Source organism: Labeo rohita, chromosome 14 (genome assembly GCF_022985175.1).
Source record: "Labeo rohita strain BAU-BD-2019 chromosome 14, IGBB_LRoh.1.0, whole genome shotgun sequence".
Classification (NCBI taxonomy): Eukaryota; Metazoa; Chordata; class Actinopteri; order Cypriniformes; family Cyprinidae; genus Labeo; species Labeo rohita.
The window spans coordinates 19,578,373-19,596,967 of NC_066882.1; positions in this window are offsets into that span (position 1 = coordinate 19,578,373).

An 18,595-nucleotide genomic window follows, 5' to 3' on the forward strand; every position below is an offset into this window, starting at 1 on the left:
TCATAGCAGTGATAATTGCGGAGGACGTGAATGTCACACGAGTCACACCTCCCAGACACCGACTGACAATTCTCCGGCCCCTGGTGCCCCGGCTGCCTGGCGTCATGTGAGAGTGCAACATTCGCTCCCTGTCCTCTGACACTCCCCGTCGCGTACGTGAACTCGCTCCAACCCCTGCCAGTGAAAATCGCAACCTAGATTTGGAGTCAAAGCCTACATAAGCTACTCAACGAAAAGAGAAGCTGTTATTATTATAGTTTTTTTGGACAGCTGCCTGCAGCATATGGCCTGTTTTTATTTTTTGCCCTTTTTAATCAATTTCAGCATAACTTACCCCAAGTTACACGGTATTAAATAAGCAGAGATCGATTCAGAGAGTACGCTAGCTAAGCGAGCTTCTTTGATCCCTGAGCTTACGGATCAAGCTTTTCTAAGCATCCAAGGATGATTATACCATAAACCAGAGCATGTCTACAACTTATCACAGATAGCTCAGTGTTCATTGAACTGCAAACATCACATGGATCAGTCCCTAATTAAAGTACACCCCCACAGCTGTACTGGCAGGTAACAGATCTGAACATATTTACTGCCTGATTTTCTTCCTCCAACACATCTCTATCAAGTCGCTTTGCGCTCGTACCTGCGCGTTGTACTTTTTTAACAAGCCCGGTGTAGACTGTATTGTCTCAAGCACTCATCAACTTGACAACCCGGCCCTCCCTTTGCCCCCTGAGCTCCTCTTAAAGGTGCAGCTGACATTTTCAACAAGTGCCCACGCTGCCACCTGCTGCAGGAATGCTCCCTTAAGAATACATTAAATCATGTTTTCTGAAGAAATTCATTCTTTACTTAACTCAGGAAAACTTTTTGTTTACTAGGCAGCATATAGTGCTAATTTTAGCCCAAAACAATTTCTGGTTTCTTCTTTCGTCACGCACAAATTTTTTTTTCAACGAGAAGCGCACCGCCGTCAAATTCTCAGATCTTTTCCACAAACCCTCAGAAGCACAAGCACTGTCTTCATTTGCCGAGTTATCCTCTCAAGCACAGACATCATTTGCCACACCACAGAGTCGCGGCGTGACAAAAACGCAGCGCAACTCAAACCGCAGACTCATCTCCCCTTCATCGACCGCTATTTCTTACACCCTGAGCACATCACAAATCCCTCCACTTGAGATTTCAGCTGCGGTCGAATCTGCATTATTCATCTGAGGAGCATATTTACTCGGAGTCTGCAGTGATTGAGGCCGCCGGCCCCAAATTAACCTTCTCATCTCAGAACGCATCCTCCCTGCGGAGCCGCACTCCGACTGGGGGGTTCATATCGATCAGCGGACTCTCGAGAGGTGGGTGCTTGTGTGTGTGTGTGTGTATATATGTGCGGGTTTCTACAGAGCTCTGCGGAGGTGCCGGGCAGCAGGTGGTGCTTGGCTGATGGTGAGCCTGCTGGCTTCTCTGTTTGAGTTATGCCAGCAGTGAGTATAAGGCCCCTGCAGTCTGTCTGACGAGGCTTGTTAGACGCTGCTTAAAATAGAGAGAAACATCTCTACCTGCCACTCAGCTCCTGGCAGAAGGTTACCTGGCGCCAAAAGTGCAGCGAAAAGACAGAGCAAGGGAGGATCTGGATTGTTTATCGGAGTTCTCCCTCAGCACATGTTCTTATTGGAGACAGCCTGCCGAGATTTCCCCCAGGACGTGGGGCGCTACGCTACAGGGGAGTAAGGGAGGAGAGAGGGCACCGCACCAACCTTCACTTCATCACACAACAACACCTCTGACTGGAAAGCTCCCCTGCTAGTTACCTGCTCCTTTTGTTTTGTGCCATTCCAGCTGATTTACTCAGCCCTTTTCCTCTTCTAGCAAGTCACCCGCTAGCAGGTAATGTAGCACAGATATGGCCGATTATTCCAAGATGTGCGAGAGAGATTTATCCGAAACGTGGCTGTAAAAGACACCTTTGTGTTGTGCGCAAATGTGTAAAACAGATATGGCGAGAGCTAATATCAATTAGCGTGCAGCATCAATTAGCATGCAATCTCACAGCACATTAAGGAGGGTAATGGCTTGACCCCAAATTCTGTAGGCTCTAAAACACTCCAGAAAGTCCTTCTACAACTTGCGTGAAAGTCATTCGCACGCTATCAGATCTTTCCATAAATGTGACGTAAAAAGCAATAATTACATTCGGCCAACTAAAATGTGTGCAGCTCATTCCAATCATTAAAAGTGTACACTATGCATATGAATGTCTTAGCAGTGTGAACACAACCCTACAATGATAAAAATCCAATCACTCCTTTTTTTTAAATCCCCAAAAAACCTCAAGTCTCATTTATCAAGCCGTTTGGATTTTCTGGCCCTGCCCATGAACGCTGACGGACTGTCCCATATTAGCATATTTCCACCCTAAGCCAGTTGTACGCTGTCTGCCTTTTCTTCTGCGCTCAAGCAGCTGTAGTGACAATGTCTTGTAAGCAATGCCAATGCAAATGTGAACATAAGAATATTCATTTTCTCCCAATATAAGAGTCACTGAGGACCTTATGGCTAGGTATCGATTCAGATGTCCCCATTCGATTTCAATTCGCAAGCTCTCGATTTGCTTCGATTCTTAAATTTTTTGGATTACATTTAGTGAATATGGTTTTTACAAATGCTATTGATATTTCTAAAAAAAAATAAAAATAAACAGTTAACAGTTTACAAATTATGAATTAATAAAAATAAATTAAGAGCCATAGGCCTGTATTTTAAACCTATTCATTTTTTTATAGGGTCCTTTTTAAAAACAATAACAAGGCCCTATGAAATGTACATCTTAATTTTTCTGGTAATCAGATGGAGGCATAAAACATTAATTTAGTTTATCCTGATCAAATTATTTAATTATTTTTTGGCAAACAAAGTGCAGGACAACAGATTATGATTACTTATGATCACAACAGAATGTGATTACTTATTTAACAATAAAGATTTATTAATATTTATTAGTAGTAGTAGTAGCAGCAGCATTGTTGTTACATTAAGTCTTAGGACCGCTAAATAGTAATATAATTCTGACGCAGTTTTTTAATGTTAAACTAAACTTTTATTTTGCCTGGTTGCCGTGAAGAACTTGCAGCTGCTGTGTATGTGATATGATGCTAGTTTTCTCAAATGAAACGGTAAAATTCTAATGAAGTGACTCTCAGAGCCGCTGGAGATAATATTGTGTGTTCATATCGTCATATAGAGAGACGGCAGAAGCTGAAAACACCGCAAACGTCTTCTGCGCTTTAGTATGTGTGTAGTAAACAAAATAGTGCGTCGCGCCATCCGCCATTCGTTCATTCATTCATTGCAGAAATCATGGCGCCTTTACACGTGATGTCAAATGCTTCTGCAGATTTGTAGTATTACTATAGCATTTTACCTGAGCATTGCAAATCACGCAAATTGCTTCGTTCTTGGTTCTTGTCAACAGTATGTTCGCCGTAAGCACTGAATTAATAACAGGCTTTCTATTGTATTCGCGCAAGGTAAATAAGAGGGTGACATCGAGTGGAGAAGACCAATGATAAGATTCACAATAATCAGATATTTGCAGAAATAAATACCGTAAAAGATCGATTCGCTGCTTTTGAGAATCGATATCGAATCGACCTCATTTAAAAAGCTTTTTTTTTGTTTGTTTTTTGCCCAGCCCTACAGTACACTAGCTTTTTTATGGTAATCCACACCAAATACACACACACAAAAAAATAATAATAATAAATTGGAAGAGTGGGCTGAGCAGAGCTCATTAGCACTTAAAGAGCACTGAAACATGTCACTGTGAACAGAGCTGTTTTGGACAAGGTAAAAAGGGTGTTTTACATGACCATTTAGGAATGTTAAGTATTTAATATGCTATAAACATTTCGTGAAGACTAGAGGTGCACGATCAATCATTAAAAGATCGAGATCTCGATTCAGACACCCATGCGATTGATCCAATTTCTAATTGACAACAATTTGCCATCTTTTGAACTGCACAGTATGATTTCTGTCTTACAGTCATTTCTGTTATCTCAGAATACTGGTATGAAAGTTTACAGCTCAGATATAAACACTGATGTCTATGGTAGCAATCAAATAGTGCAAGTCATCTTTTTAAAGTAACTGGCACTTCAAATAACGTTTATGTCGATAGCATCGTTCAGCCAGTAGGTGGAAACAAGTGACTGTTAAAAAATTTATTTGTCATTGAATCATTCATTCAAGAGATTTGTTCAAAAGCACTGATTTATCCAGTAATGAAACAAGTGAAGTATTTATGAGTGAGTCATTGAATTTTTCATTTTAATATTAAAAACTGGTGTATTAAAGGGGTCATCGGGCAACGATTCATAAAAAACCCTTATACTCACTTCTGCTGTAAGTGAAGCTGGATCATGAATGATTCACACGAACATAGACGGATATATGTAGATCGGGAGGCGCATTCCATTCACAAACAAATGTAATCCACTGCATCTTCAGCAGCTCAGATGTCGGGAGTAAATGACGACCACTATGTTCATTATTACATCCAGCAACACAGCACTTCAATCGCTCAATTGGAGATATTCTTGTCTAACTTACATCCCTGCTCCGGCATCAAAACAATGGAGGTCGGACTGTCGGTGGGTCTTAGATAAGACGCTCATGTCAATCGACTATCGTGGGAGTGGCCTCTGTTGGTGTGACGCCACAATGACAGAGAATGGCTCTATTTGAAAAAGGGGATATTATTTTTACAGATTAATTAAAAACCACTGCATAGATTTTTATCATTATACGGTAGATGTGTACATACACTGCCAACACATATTAATGTTCAAACAACATGTAAAAGTGAACTTTGACCCCTTTAAATATATGATATATTAAATACATATTTATTTAAATGTTTGGTAATTCTTTCAAATTAATTACACTTCAATACACTCCATTAATATTTAGTCACACATTATTTTGTTTAGTTCAGAATTGTGGGAGAATTGTCATCTCTATTTGAGACAAAAAAAAAAAAAAGTGATTCTCAATTTATCCAGAATCAAACAGCTCTAATGAAGACCCTAAAGAATCATACCAACTCATACCAACAAAATAGGCATCCGATGTCCCCTGTAAAGATCTGATGTTAATTTTCAAAATGCAATTAAGTCAAAGAGGCACTCGAAACCACTTGAGATAACTATGAATTAACAGTGTCAATGGTGTGATTTGTTCCTTCTCCAGATGCAATGAAGGCATTCGCTCATTATTAGATCTTTCCATTTTGATACGCAGATTCACTGCTTAAGGAATATTTCTTTTTATTACTGATGTTGTAAAGAGTTGCGCTGCTTAATTTTCTTTCTAAACAATGTGTATAGTGATTTTTCACAGTTTTAAAGATCCTATGTTAATTTTTAAACAGTAACCACCCAAAAACACTTGCGATAACTATGCATCAGCAATGTCAAGGGTGTGATTTGTTGTGCCTTCAGATGCGACAAAGACATTCGCTCACAATAAAAACAATAATCACACTTGTCTGGCTAAAACATATGCAGCTTGTTCTAAATAAAGTGTATGCAATGATTTTTTCAGTTTTAGAACTGTCTTTTAAAGATCTGATGTTCATTTTCAGACTGTAATAAAGTCAGAGAGGCACTTCAAACCAATGGAGATGGATTAACTATGAATTAATAGTGTCAGTGGTGTGAGTCATTTCTTTTCCAGATGTGATAAAGGTATGCACTCGCCATCAGATCTTTCCAAAATGTGACATATAGGCAACAATTACCTGTATCCGGCTGAAGCATGTGCCACTCATTCCAAACATAAAATTAGCAAGAATTTTTCACAGGTTCAGAAGTGTCTTTTAAAGATTCTGTGTTCATTTCCGGACTATAATACAGTCAAAGAGGCACTTCAAACCACTCGAGATAACTATGAATTAACAGTGTCAATGGTGTGACTCGTTCCTTCTCCAGATGTGATAAAGGCGTGTATGAGAGTGTGAAACAGGCGAAGACGTGGAGAACGCACCTCGCTTTGATTCTCGTGAGTTATACTGTTGTGAGCCTATAATAACCCACACCATTAAACTTTATGAGAGGTTAGAGAAGAACAATTTCTTGCTGCCACCTCAGTGTGATCTACAATCGCATCCATTCTTATTTCTCTGCAATATTATTGTCCATATACATGTTACTCAGTCTGTGGTCATAAAGAAACATGTTTGATGCACTCCACACTACGTTTGGAGACCAATGCAATGGAGCATCTACATTCAGCGGAGAGGCTAGCAGTGGATGGAAACCTGGGAACAAGCCACTGCACATTTAAAATTGATATATAGATAAACATCCATTGCCACAACGTCAAATAAACAAAGAAATGACCTTATAATGTTGTATACCAGTCGTGATACATAGCCACCTCTTTTGCAGTGTAATACTCCCATGGTGGGTTCAGTGTAATTTCTTGTTATTTGGACATTAATTGCGACAAGAGGAGCCTCCAGAGAACCTGGTGCCCTGGGGCCTCGCCAGACCATAATCAGTCCTTGTTAAGAGCAGCTTCAGTAGAAGTTCACCAGAACGGAGCAGACCACAACGCAATAATAGTGTCATCTAAACAGTTCTACTGTAATAGAGCGCAACAGGGTTCCAGAGGTAAAAATACCATTCGTTTTCTGCTCAGAAAATTAGATTTTTAGCAATAATCTGTATAAACCTTTTGAAATACACTTACCGTGAGCTCAGAGACTCAAAGTTTCCACCGGTGTAAGATTATAATATAATATAATACAATATAATGTAATATAATACAATATTCTGAGCAGTATACCGGTATAAGTGGTAAACTTGTTTGAATTATGCACACAGTCGAAATGGCTAAATAACATAGACAGCGTCATCAACTGAGAGGCATCCCTGTTTCCCATAAGCCCTTGAATAGGAACTATTACAGACACCTGTTTCCAATCAGGAGGACTATAAAGGTTGCAGAAGTCCACTTCCAGAACAACAATTTACAAATAATTTACTCACCCCCTTGTCATCCAATATGTTCATGTCTTGCTTTCTTCAGTCGTAAAGAAATTATGTCTTTTGAGGAAAACATTTCAGCATTTTTTTCATATAATGGACTGATATGGTGCCCCGATTTTGAACTTCCAAAATACAGTTTAAATGCGGCTTTAAATGATCCCAGCCGAGGAAGAAGGGTCTTATCTAGCAAAAAGATTGGTTATTTTCATTTAAAAAAAATACAATTTATATACTTTTTAATGCCAAACGCTCATCTTGTCTTGCTCTGCTTGGACCGTTTTTGCTCCGGTTCGTGATGTTTGATCTTCTTTGCATGTTCATATTCCAAAGACTGGGTCGGTACTTCTGCAGCGATGTAGGACGATTTTTAAAAGATTTTTGAAGTTGATGGAGAAAATACGGAGTTTACAGAGTTTTTCAACATACCCTAACGGTCTTGAAGCAGAATACACAGAGTTCATGGAGAGCAAGACAAGACGAGCGTTTGGGATTAAAAAGTATTTAAATTGTATTTTTTAAATGAAAATAACCGATCGTTTCGCTAGATAAGACCCTTCTTCCTCGGCTGGGATCGTTTACAACCGCATTTGGGATCGTTTGAAGCCGCATTTAAACTGCATTTTGGAAGTTCAAAATCAGGGCACCATATCAGTCCATTATATGGAGAAAAATGCAGAAATGTTTCCCTCAAAAAAATATAATTTCTTTACGACTGAAGAAAGAAAGACATGAACATCTTGGATGACCAGGGGGTGAGTACATTATATGTGAATCTTTGTTTTGGAAGTGGACTTCTCCTTTAAACACACTCACAATGCAAAGTCTGCTGTTTGTCTTGTGCAGATATGTTTTATGTATTATAATATTACAAAGCTGAGATTAGACTATTCTGTTTTTGCTTTAAATTTTGAAATTATACAATATAATTTACATCTAAAACTGCTCATGCTACATGTTTGGGTCGTGATTAAAAAGTAGTGGTTCTGCAACTGTTTCATGCATTCTGATTCATATGAAGGCAGAGTCAGGGAAAAAATTGTGATAAACCATTAATATAATATAATATAGTATAGTATAATGTAATGTAATATAAACTATAAACAATGTTTGGGGTCAGTATTTTATATTTTTGAAAGAAGTTGCTAATGTTTACCAAGGCTGTTTTCATCTGCTTAAAAAATTCAGTAAAAAAGCAACTTTGTGAAATATTATTACAATTTTAAACAATTTTAAACATTTCTTTAAAATAGACCTTTTTTAACAATATATATATATATATATATATATATATATATATATGTGTGTGTGTGTGTGTGTGTGTGTGTGTGTGTCTTTAATGTCACAGTAAGGACAATTCAATGTGTTCTTCCTAATAAAAGTATACATATCTATCAAAATATTCATACTAACCCCAAACTAGGGGTCGACCGATATGTGTTTTTGCCGATACCAATTATTACAGATCGAGTAGAACCATAACTGATATTCTGACCAACATATGTATAGTGTATTTTTTAAAATGCTTTTAAATTATTTTTGGTCACCAATAATTGGTCAATCCCTACCCCAACCTTTTGAATGTTTGTGTATAATATTTAATATACTATAGGTTTTATAGTATCTTACAAAGATGGATTTTATGAACTAACATTTAAAGTTTAAACATGCTAAAGTAAATTTCTACATACATTAATTTTAAGAATTAATGATGTATAATTAAACAGTATTATATTATGGATGAATATGACCTAACCATGACCTACAATGGTAGATCATATTTATAAATTATCAACCTAGATGAACAAATGTACAACTGCTGTTCATTGTTAGTTTATGATACTTAATAAATAAATTTTAACCAAGTGAACGTAACTGTATGAGCAAATTTTGGAAATCTATATTGAGAAAACAGATGAGTAAATTATTTTTGGAACAAGGTGACTTAAAAAGTGGTCGGTCACTGTTACTGCACACGTCCTGTTACAGTGTCTTTTTGGCATGCCGTTGAGAAAAACACATGGGTGATGCAGGCAGAATCGGGCCCGAGCGCAGGCCAAGGGCGACGGATGATATATGATTGAATGTGCATCTCTCCCAGGGGAACTTCCTTCCAGTCGGCTGAAAGGAGGCTATTTACTCGGTCACAGTGCTGCAAAGGTGCGAGACAGACAGGGACTGAAAGTGCCGTTAATCCAACCCGTTTAGGCAGGCCTGTGACTCCATCTCGAGCCAAATAGCTCTGCAAGCGGCAGATATACTGCTTTTGCAGAGGAGTGACAGTGACATATGAAGATTAAGGGGGGGGGTCTGGCATTCACTGCCTCCTTTGCAAGCTCAGACTGAAGGAATATCGCAGAAGTTCTCAGGTAGGGAGATGCTTTACCCCAACACGGCCTCCACGCGCTTTACTGTGAATGGTTGATAATGCCAGCCAGCAAACAGTCATGCGCAGATTAAGACATAAGGCTGTTATAATTGGCGTCTCTCTTCGTAACGAGGTGGGAAGTGCCGCTTTGATGTCCTCTGATCTATACGTGTGTCAAGTCTGCGCTCGCTATTTTATGCCACATCCTGCTATCGTATTAACCGTGCAAAGCGTGCCTTTGGCGACATATTGAACACTACAAACTGACAGGGCATTTTTTTGCAGTTTCCCCTCTCTCGCTTTTTGTGCCTTTGGGACTAATGTTTACAAAGCCATCCACATTACACACACGTCCACTCGCTCGCAGCTGCTCCAGACCTATCGCGTGCCAAAGGGAGGCAGACAGGAGAATGTTAGACGGGACGAAATCAGCTCGATCACTTAACCGTGTGAATCACTTGGAAAAATGGATCTTGTTTATTTCATTACACTTGATAAGGAAATCACCAAAGGTCAAAGGACAGAAGATAAATTCAATCCCCAGGTGAGGTCACTGAACAGCGCTGCTATCTCAAAACAGCAAAGCTAAACACAAAAATCAAAGTGTGTATGGAAAACACATTTTTTGTTTCATAATCTTGAATTCAGAGCCATAACGCAGCTAAATCCAACATCAAATATTGCATTGACTGAACAAAGAAGAGTCTGGATCATATACATGAAAATTAATAACCGTGTTGAATGTTTGCTGTTTATTTTGGTATTTGAGCAAAACGGCATTACTGTGAGCAGAAGAGTTTGAGCTTATGACAAACTTTGGCCTGTAGCTCTAATCAAATCAGTTCTACTGTTGCTTGGGATTTTACAGTAATTACACATCTGAAATTTTCTGCATTTCATATTACACTCAGTACCACAGGGTGTTTTTTTTCATATTTTTATTCTTGTTGCAGTGAGATATTTGATTTATTTTAAGGCTAGAACAACTTGAGGTCTATTGTTAAACACAGAAGGTCACTTCTCTCTATTTTTATCATTCTCTTCCATCAGTCTCCTACAATATAAAACGGTTAATTAGCACTGACAACTAATCATGTGAAACAGACTAATTATTCGGTAACACTTTGCAATAAGGTTCATTAGTTAACTACATTAGATACCATGAATTAAGAATGAACAAAACTTTTAAAGCTTTTATTAATTTTAGTTTATTAAAATCACAAATTGTGTTTGTTAATATTAGTTAATGCACTGTGAACTAACAAGTCATGAACAATTAACGACTGTATTTTTATTACAGGTGGTAATCTTTCAGTATCTCACGATTTGATTCATACTGATGCTTGGGGTCACAATTCACAGTTTTTCATCATTTTTGCACGGTGGACATCAAATGTATGTACCAGTATTTTGTTACAAAAATACACCAGTCTATGGTATGAGTAGTCCTGACTACTCAGTGTTTCCTATTAACTATTAACTTCCTGATAAATCAAAAATATTTTACACTTCCCATTAGGGATGTGCATGTACTACGGAACCCCTTGGGAATAAATATGAGATGGGAGGGGAAAAATATATTTCAAGGCTTTCTCTCACAATTATATCATTGGGTAAATATACTGCATATGAAGTGTGGGCATCAGGGAACCGCTATTTATATGCTCGCTTTTTACTTTCACTTTCTAGTTTTGGTCTAGTTTTGAGTACCAAGTGGCCGGGTTATGTTGTGAAAACCTGGCAACCCTGGTTTGTGATCACACTCTGTTTATACTACGAAATGGCAGTACTTACCACACATTTTGCAAGATTAGATGTTTGTCAGTGGTGCTCAGGATCTGTAAATCATTCACCATCATCCTATCAGTCATCACTCCTTACTCTGTTTAAGTAGTAAGCGAAATTTTATGTAATGTAATATAGCAGGCTTTTTGAAATTTGTGAGTCAATGCATTGTGTTCTTAATATGAATCGATTTTCCCCCCATCTCAAATTTTTACTAACCAACATGAACAAAGATTAATGGTCACACTTTATTTTAAGGTCCAGTTCTTGCTAACAAACCGTTACCTAGGTTTTGCCTTAAACTACTAATTTGCTGCTTATTAATAGCTAGTAATGTAGTTGTTAAGTTCAGGTATTGGGTAGAATTGGGGATGTAGAATATGGTCATGCAGAATAGGTGCTTTATAGTAAACTAAAAAACAAGTGTATTATTACAGTAATATTATAATACAAGTGTATTGTTCATCGTTCGTTCATGTTACTTAATACATTAATTAAGGTTAACAAATGTCATCGTATTGTAAAGTGTATGTATAGATCCATTGCAGATGCTTCATACACTGTTTAAAAGCTCTTATTCAGTAAGAATGCTTTAAATTCTTCAAAAATGACACTGATATAATACATTTTAATTTAGAATTTTAAATAAACATTGCAATAAGTACAAAAATATGCCATTTTCAACATTGATAACAATCAGAAATGGTTCTTGAGCAGGAATTGATCATATCAGATGGATTTCTGAAGGATCATGTGACACTGAAGACAGGAGTAATGAAAAAAAATCAACTTTGCAAAAAAATTCCATCTTAAAATACATTAAAACAGAAATGAGCTAATAATATCTAACAATATTTTTACTGTATTTTAATTAAATATATGTAGCCTTGGTGAGCAAAATAAAATTATTTTAAAGACATTAAAAAACATTACTGACTCAAACTCAAAAATCACACCTATATTTTAAAGTAATAAGCACCTTACAGATTCTGAAATGTGTATGTAAACAAAACTCATAGACTGACACAAAGGGAGTTAACATTATGTCAAATCCGCTATTTTCAATACAACAAAAACACATGCTGATCACTGTTCAGTCAATTTTGCTTGATTAAAAACACATTCATAATCAGTCTCCTTGTTTTGCGAAACAAAAATTGCACCATTAGACTGACACATAAACCAGGAGCTTTTTTCACTTTGGTCTTTTTTTGCCAAGGGCACCAAGTGAGCCAGAACTGCCACTGGTGCCCCCTGAAGAAAAATAGGTGCATGACGCCCCTGGAAACATAGTGTATATGAATCCTGATGAGGATGCAGGGTTAATTATACACATGGGCAGCTGGTGCATAGTTTAAAGATACCACATTACTGCCTTTGGCAATGCATTACTGTAATGAGGATGTCAAGAATGTCAAGATTATTATTTAAAGGTCAAACAACTGCTATTTGCAACAGAATCACTCTACCGCACTCTCTAGAGAACATCAGACGTAAGTAATACATGATGTCGTAATACTCTTACGCATTATCTTATGATGACTAACAGGCTGGATATAAAGAAATATAAAAATGTTTTTGATTTCACTCTTTGTATTACCATATTTTTTAAAACAAAATATTTGTAAGTAATTTTTTAAATTGTATTACTTTTTGATGTTTATAGAATATTTTTTTAAGATTGTCTATAGTATATTATAGAAAAGACAGTGTTTAAAAAAAATATTTATGTGACTTTCACTCAACAAAGTGGAAAAAAGTTGAAATTCATAAGATATAATAAAAAGGGACATGAACCTGCCTGTACTTAAAGAAACACCCTTCTATATGATCAAAATTTGATTGTTTTAGAATTGTGTCAGAATGACAGCTGAAAAGAAACCTGTCTTTTCTCGCGGACCATCTAAATGACTGAGATGTACATGCGATTCAATTGTTTCCGGCCCACGTAATCCATCATTTTTATTAGTGCGGCAGTGAGATAAGACTTAGTTATCTTTTCAGGGAATCCATTTGCTTCACTTGAGTAATGTCAAACGAAAGAGAAAATCTCAATCCGGGGCTAACGGCACCACAGCTCATGGGACACACGTCCCTGTCATTGATTAGAAACAGTTAAAGTGAGACGTGTTTGGGTCGGGTGGGGGTGGGGGTTTGGCACGTATGTTATTTCAGCATCATCAGATTAGAGTCGCATTCAACGGGCTGTTCCTTAAGCATTTTGGCAAAAAAAAAAAAACAATTAAAACGCTATGACGGATTGAGATGAATGGGGAGCCAAATGAGCTGACAACAAAACGCCCCAGGCAATGCTCTACTATTCAATTAGTCTTTAAAAGGCCTTTGGGGAGAATGGCTTCCTTCCATCAGTCCACATGAAAGAGAACTGGTTTCATGCAGCATTCTCATTAGGGAAAGCTTTAGGGGGAATTCTCATTCATTCGTCTCCACCCATCAGCCCACCCAGGTGTGCATTATCTTCACACTTAATGGAGGAGATCTTCCTCAACAAGTGAAAAATGTGTTGAGCCATGGTGCTAAAATGGACAACGCAGGTTCAAGTCCAACTAAAAACAAAGCTAAAATTTGCAACAAAAATGCTCACAGTGCATTATTTACTTAAACTCGCTGAATAACATGAACCATTAAAATTTTCAAACGCATCCAAAATTGAGTAATTAAGTCAGTGGCATCAGTAATTTTAGTTAGGTGCTCCCAAAAAACTTCTGGTGCTCTCCACCTCCTTAATTTCTGGACTTCACTGTACAATTAACAAAAGACCAAAAATACAAGAATAACATAAAAAGAACATGCATGTGCAATGTGTTCTCGTTCTGCGTAAATGACCAGTCGCAACTGAGATTATTTTAATGTTTTTTGAGGGTGGGGTAAAAATCAAAATTTTTCTTATTTTGTTTGAAATATCATTTTTTTCCATTTAGTACTGGCCTCGGAAGCAACAGAAGATACTTGCATGTTTCCCGGAAGACAAATTAAGTACAATTACCTTGATCTTCAAATTCCAAAAGTTTTCACCCCCCCCGGCTGTTAATGCATTGTTTCCTTCTGGAGCGTCAGTGAATGTTTGAACCTTTTTTAATAGTTGTGTTTGAGTCCCTCAGTTGTCCTTAATGTGAAAAGATGAATCTCAAAATCATAAAGTCACTGCTGGAAAGGGTTCAAATATGCAAAAGATGCTGGAAAACTGAAGAATCTGCAGGACCTGGAGGATTTTTCTGAAAAACAGTGCTCAGTTTAACTGTTCAGCACAAACAAGGGATTCATGAACAACCATCATAAAACAAAAAAAAACAGTCGTAGATCATTCAAGTAACCATACAGTATTAAGAACCAAGGGTTTCCAAATATTTAAAGGGGGGTATTTTAATCATTTTAGCTATTTTTTTGTCTTGTGGACTATATGCAAACATCTTTTATGTGAAATATCTTACTCAGGACAGTACTAAATAAAAAATAACATGCATTTTGTATGATCTCTCTTCTTTGTTAAAATTATTTGCATTTTCACAGATTTTGCGGAATTTCAGTTGAAATGTGTCATTTTGGCCCTCCTCTACAAAAGAGTGGATTACTCAGTAAATATCCATCCACAGCATTTACTACATCAGCTTTTTTTTTTTAATAAAAAAAATATCAGCTGAGGACGCTTTGTTGATTTGACACCAAATGGCCCAATGGTGTTTATACTTATAAATACATAATATAGCAATGTAAAACCCCGTCAGTCTAACGGCACACCTTTACTGCCTTTATAAACCCTTTTATCAGCACAGTGGGAGACAAAATCTAGTACAAATCCATCATAAAAACTGATAAACAAACAAGACCTAAGCTACATTCATAAAAATCACATTAATGCATTGTGGCGTGGTTTGGTTATGCTTTAACCTGCGGGTTATAAACGACTCAGGAGGCTGATAAGGATACATGTCGCCTTGGGCCCGCGTTCTCCAACCGCTAACGGCAACGATGGGAAAAGTCAACAGCAAAAGGCCAGACTCTGAAACTAATGACAGCCAGCAGCACCTGCCGAGCACAGCACCACCTTTTCCCATTTCTACTATGAATCAATTGAGTTTTTTTTTTTTAATTATGCCAAGATGATGATGTATGCCCCCCCTAATAAGACATGAATGGGAAATGAAAGGTCGGTGTTAGCTAGATAAATGACCACCATTATTTCACCAATCGGAGAGAAGCCCTCTATATGTTCTAATTTGAATGATAATAAAATTCTGAAATGCTTTGTCCTAGCAGGCCACTTTCTCCATGATAAGCAGCTTGGCAAGGTAACCTTGTCCGGTAACCCAGGCTATTATGGGCTTCTGAGAGCTGCTGTGCTTCCAAATGAGAAGTAGCAAAAATAAATCACAGTTCTCCACCAAGAGACAATAGTTACATGACAATACAAAAACTAGCTTTAGAGTTTATAGATCTTTAACTTCAGACTGCTGCTTAACCCTGAGACCCAAACAAAGGCCACTTTTAACCCCACGCAAAGCCACATTTCAAACTTGTAATTTTCAAAGAGTGTTAGCAGTAAATGGAGAAAGAAAACAAAGGTTAACTTGAGCATTATCTAAACTTAAAGGAATAGTTCACCCAAAAATGACACCCATGATTTACTCACCCTCAAGTCATCCTAGGTGTTTATGACTTTCTTCTTTCAGATGAATACAATTGGAGTTAAAGAAAAAAAAATGTCATGGCACCTTCAAGCTTTATAATGTCAGTAAATGGCTGGTGAGATCCACTGAAACACCATTTTCTCATCAATGTGCGTACGACAATTGCGCTAAAGATTACGGTTTATAAAGTTATAAATATAGATATTTTTTCTCACCCAAACACGTTGAATCGCTTCAGAATGCCTTTAATTATCCCCCCGAAGACATATGGAGAACTTTTTATGATGGATTAATTTACTTTATTGGACTTCAAAATCTCACCAGCCATTAACTGCCATTAAAAAGCCTGGAAGAGCCACAACATTTTTAATATAATCATTTTTAATACAACGCCGATTGTATTTGACACCTAGGATGGCTTGAGGGTGAGTAAATCATGTGGTTTTTTTTGTTGTTGTTTTTTTGGGGGGTGAACCATCTCTTTAAAACTGCCAGAGTAGACTTGGATGGCATTATTTTATGAATGGAAAACCAATTCAGAAAACAGGTCACATATTCATCAGAGCTGAACTGACAGTAAAATTCCTACATTTAAGAATTAAAGTAGCAAACAAGATGCAAAATTACAATTTGAATGTCAGGAAGTTGAATTACAATTAACTAAAATTTAAAAGAGTTTGAAGTAAAATTAGACATTTTTCTACAATTTAAAAGAGGGTTGTTATTGTTAACTAAAACAATTTGATCATTTTATATACTTTTTCAGTAATTGAAATAAATCTGAAATAAAATAAAAATATAAACAAATGAAATACTTAACTAAAAAGTAAAATTAGAAATGCTGCCTTGGCAACTAAAATACATTTAAGTTGAAGCACTAAAATTACTAAAACTAAAATAAAAGTATATTTACTGACACACTAAAAAAGTGGTGTAGAAACAGTTTTCACTCAGAAACTGCTAGAAAATTTCACAATTACAAAGAAATAGCAAGTAATTAAACGCCATTTTGAAGCAGAAAGACTGAACAGCATTTTCTTGTAAAACACACTTCAAAAATCTTGTTTTATCTACAATTTTAAAACTCAAACATTTAAACAACCTATTCTTCAATTCTGAAAGTTACCCAAGTGCTGTTATGAGCTGTTTTTACCCAATCAATGCCTTGACCTCATATATATGCAAATAAGAACATTAACCCAGGGTTTTTCACAAACGTATAGTGTGAAATCTCAAAACCTGCCCACCCACTATCCTGGGAAAAAGTATGAACAGCATGAAATGTGAAACCAGATAACCGATGGCCCTCAGTTAACAAATTCAAGTGTGAAAAGCCCCCAAAAGTAACATCGCTATTTTAAGCCATCAGAAAAAAAAAGAGTTTTATCTCATATCCCTGATGTTTGATGTCTCATCCGACGTTTGAAGTCTCAGCTAATGTAGATGACACACAAATCTCTGATTAACCTCTTTCACAAAAGACGTTTCGGAGCAACTTCCTCCCTCTGTGATTACATAAGAGGATTTCCCAGAGCAGATATTCTTCATTCAGCTTTATTTCACACTGTCTAATGGCAGTTTGAACAAATGAGGTGTCTAGACGAGCCGTCCAGTTGGGACAGAGAACCAAAAGCGCTGCATTTCCCATGAGCTCGGCTGCGCATCAATGAAAACAATCTTCAAAGGCAATTTATTTCACTCTAATATGTTGTTTCGGTCGCATGCGAACCATCATTAGTGTTTGGAGTTTCTAAATAAATAGTGTATTTTTAGTCGGTTGGAAGAGAGGTATAGGATGGCCATGCAAACATAAATAATAAATCACATTGTCCTTGTCTTAAAATACATCTGAAAAGCAATGAAATGTGATAAACTGTTTCATCCGGATAGCCTGATATTTGTGGCAGTCACTTTCGAGCCGATAGCACGACTATATAAGTTACTGATAGCACTGCAGACTGAGTCTCTGTGGGTCTACAGCTCAGGAAGAAAGAGGCCAAACAAGTCGATCCCGTATTGTAACTCAGCAGCAGTCCCAGTCGAAGATAAGTACACGTCTGGTGCAAGATTGTCAGGAACTGCTCCACAAAAACACAACCTTCCATGTCTGTCTTTGCTGACCAGCAGTATTTCCTTCCCTTATGTCCTCTTAAAACCAGCTCCATGGCCGTTCTCAGCACTGTGGTTTTTACTGGGTTTCTGAGAGCCGCCACACACATCCTTCTCAATTTCAATCCACTTAATTCTCTTATTAGTGGTGCTTGCTTATGCTCATTCTTGGGGTTAGGGATTGTAACAAATCCTTAACCCCAAGTGTTGAGCTTTGGCACACAGCTTGCTGTGCTACAGACATGAATAATACTTTTAAGAAATAAAGCTTGTTTAGGAGAGATGTGCTATTTTTTTTTTTTTATTTTTTTATTTTTTTTTTTTTTCAAATTGACTTGCAATTTTTACTAGACAGTTAACAGTTTGGGAATGGGCATTTTTTCCAACATAGGCTCATTGGAAATACATGCATCTATATACATTTCTGCAAAACTGAAAAAACGTACCTATATGTACGAATCACTGCAGTTTTCAGTTGAAATGAACACTATAGGCAGTAAAACTCCAACAACTTTTCACACAAAGTATGATTTACATGCACAGAGTTTTGATTAATAAAGCCTAATTTTAACACAATAACTTGCAGAATATTACATTATGACGTAAAAACAATTTTAACATCCTGAGCAATTTGAAAA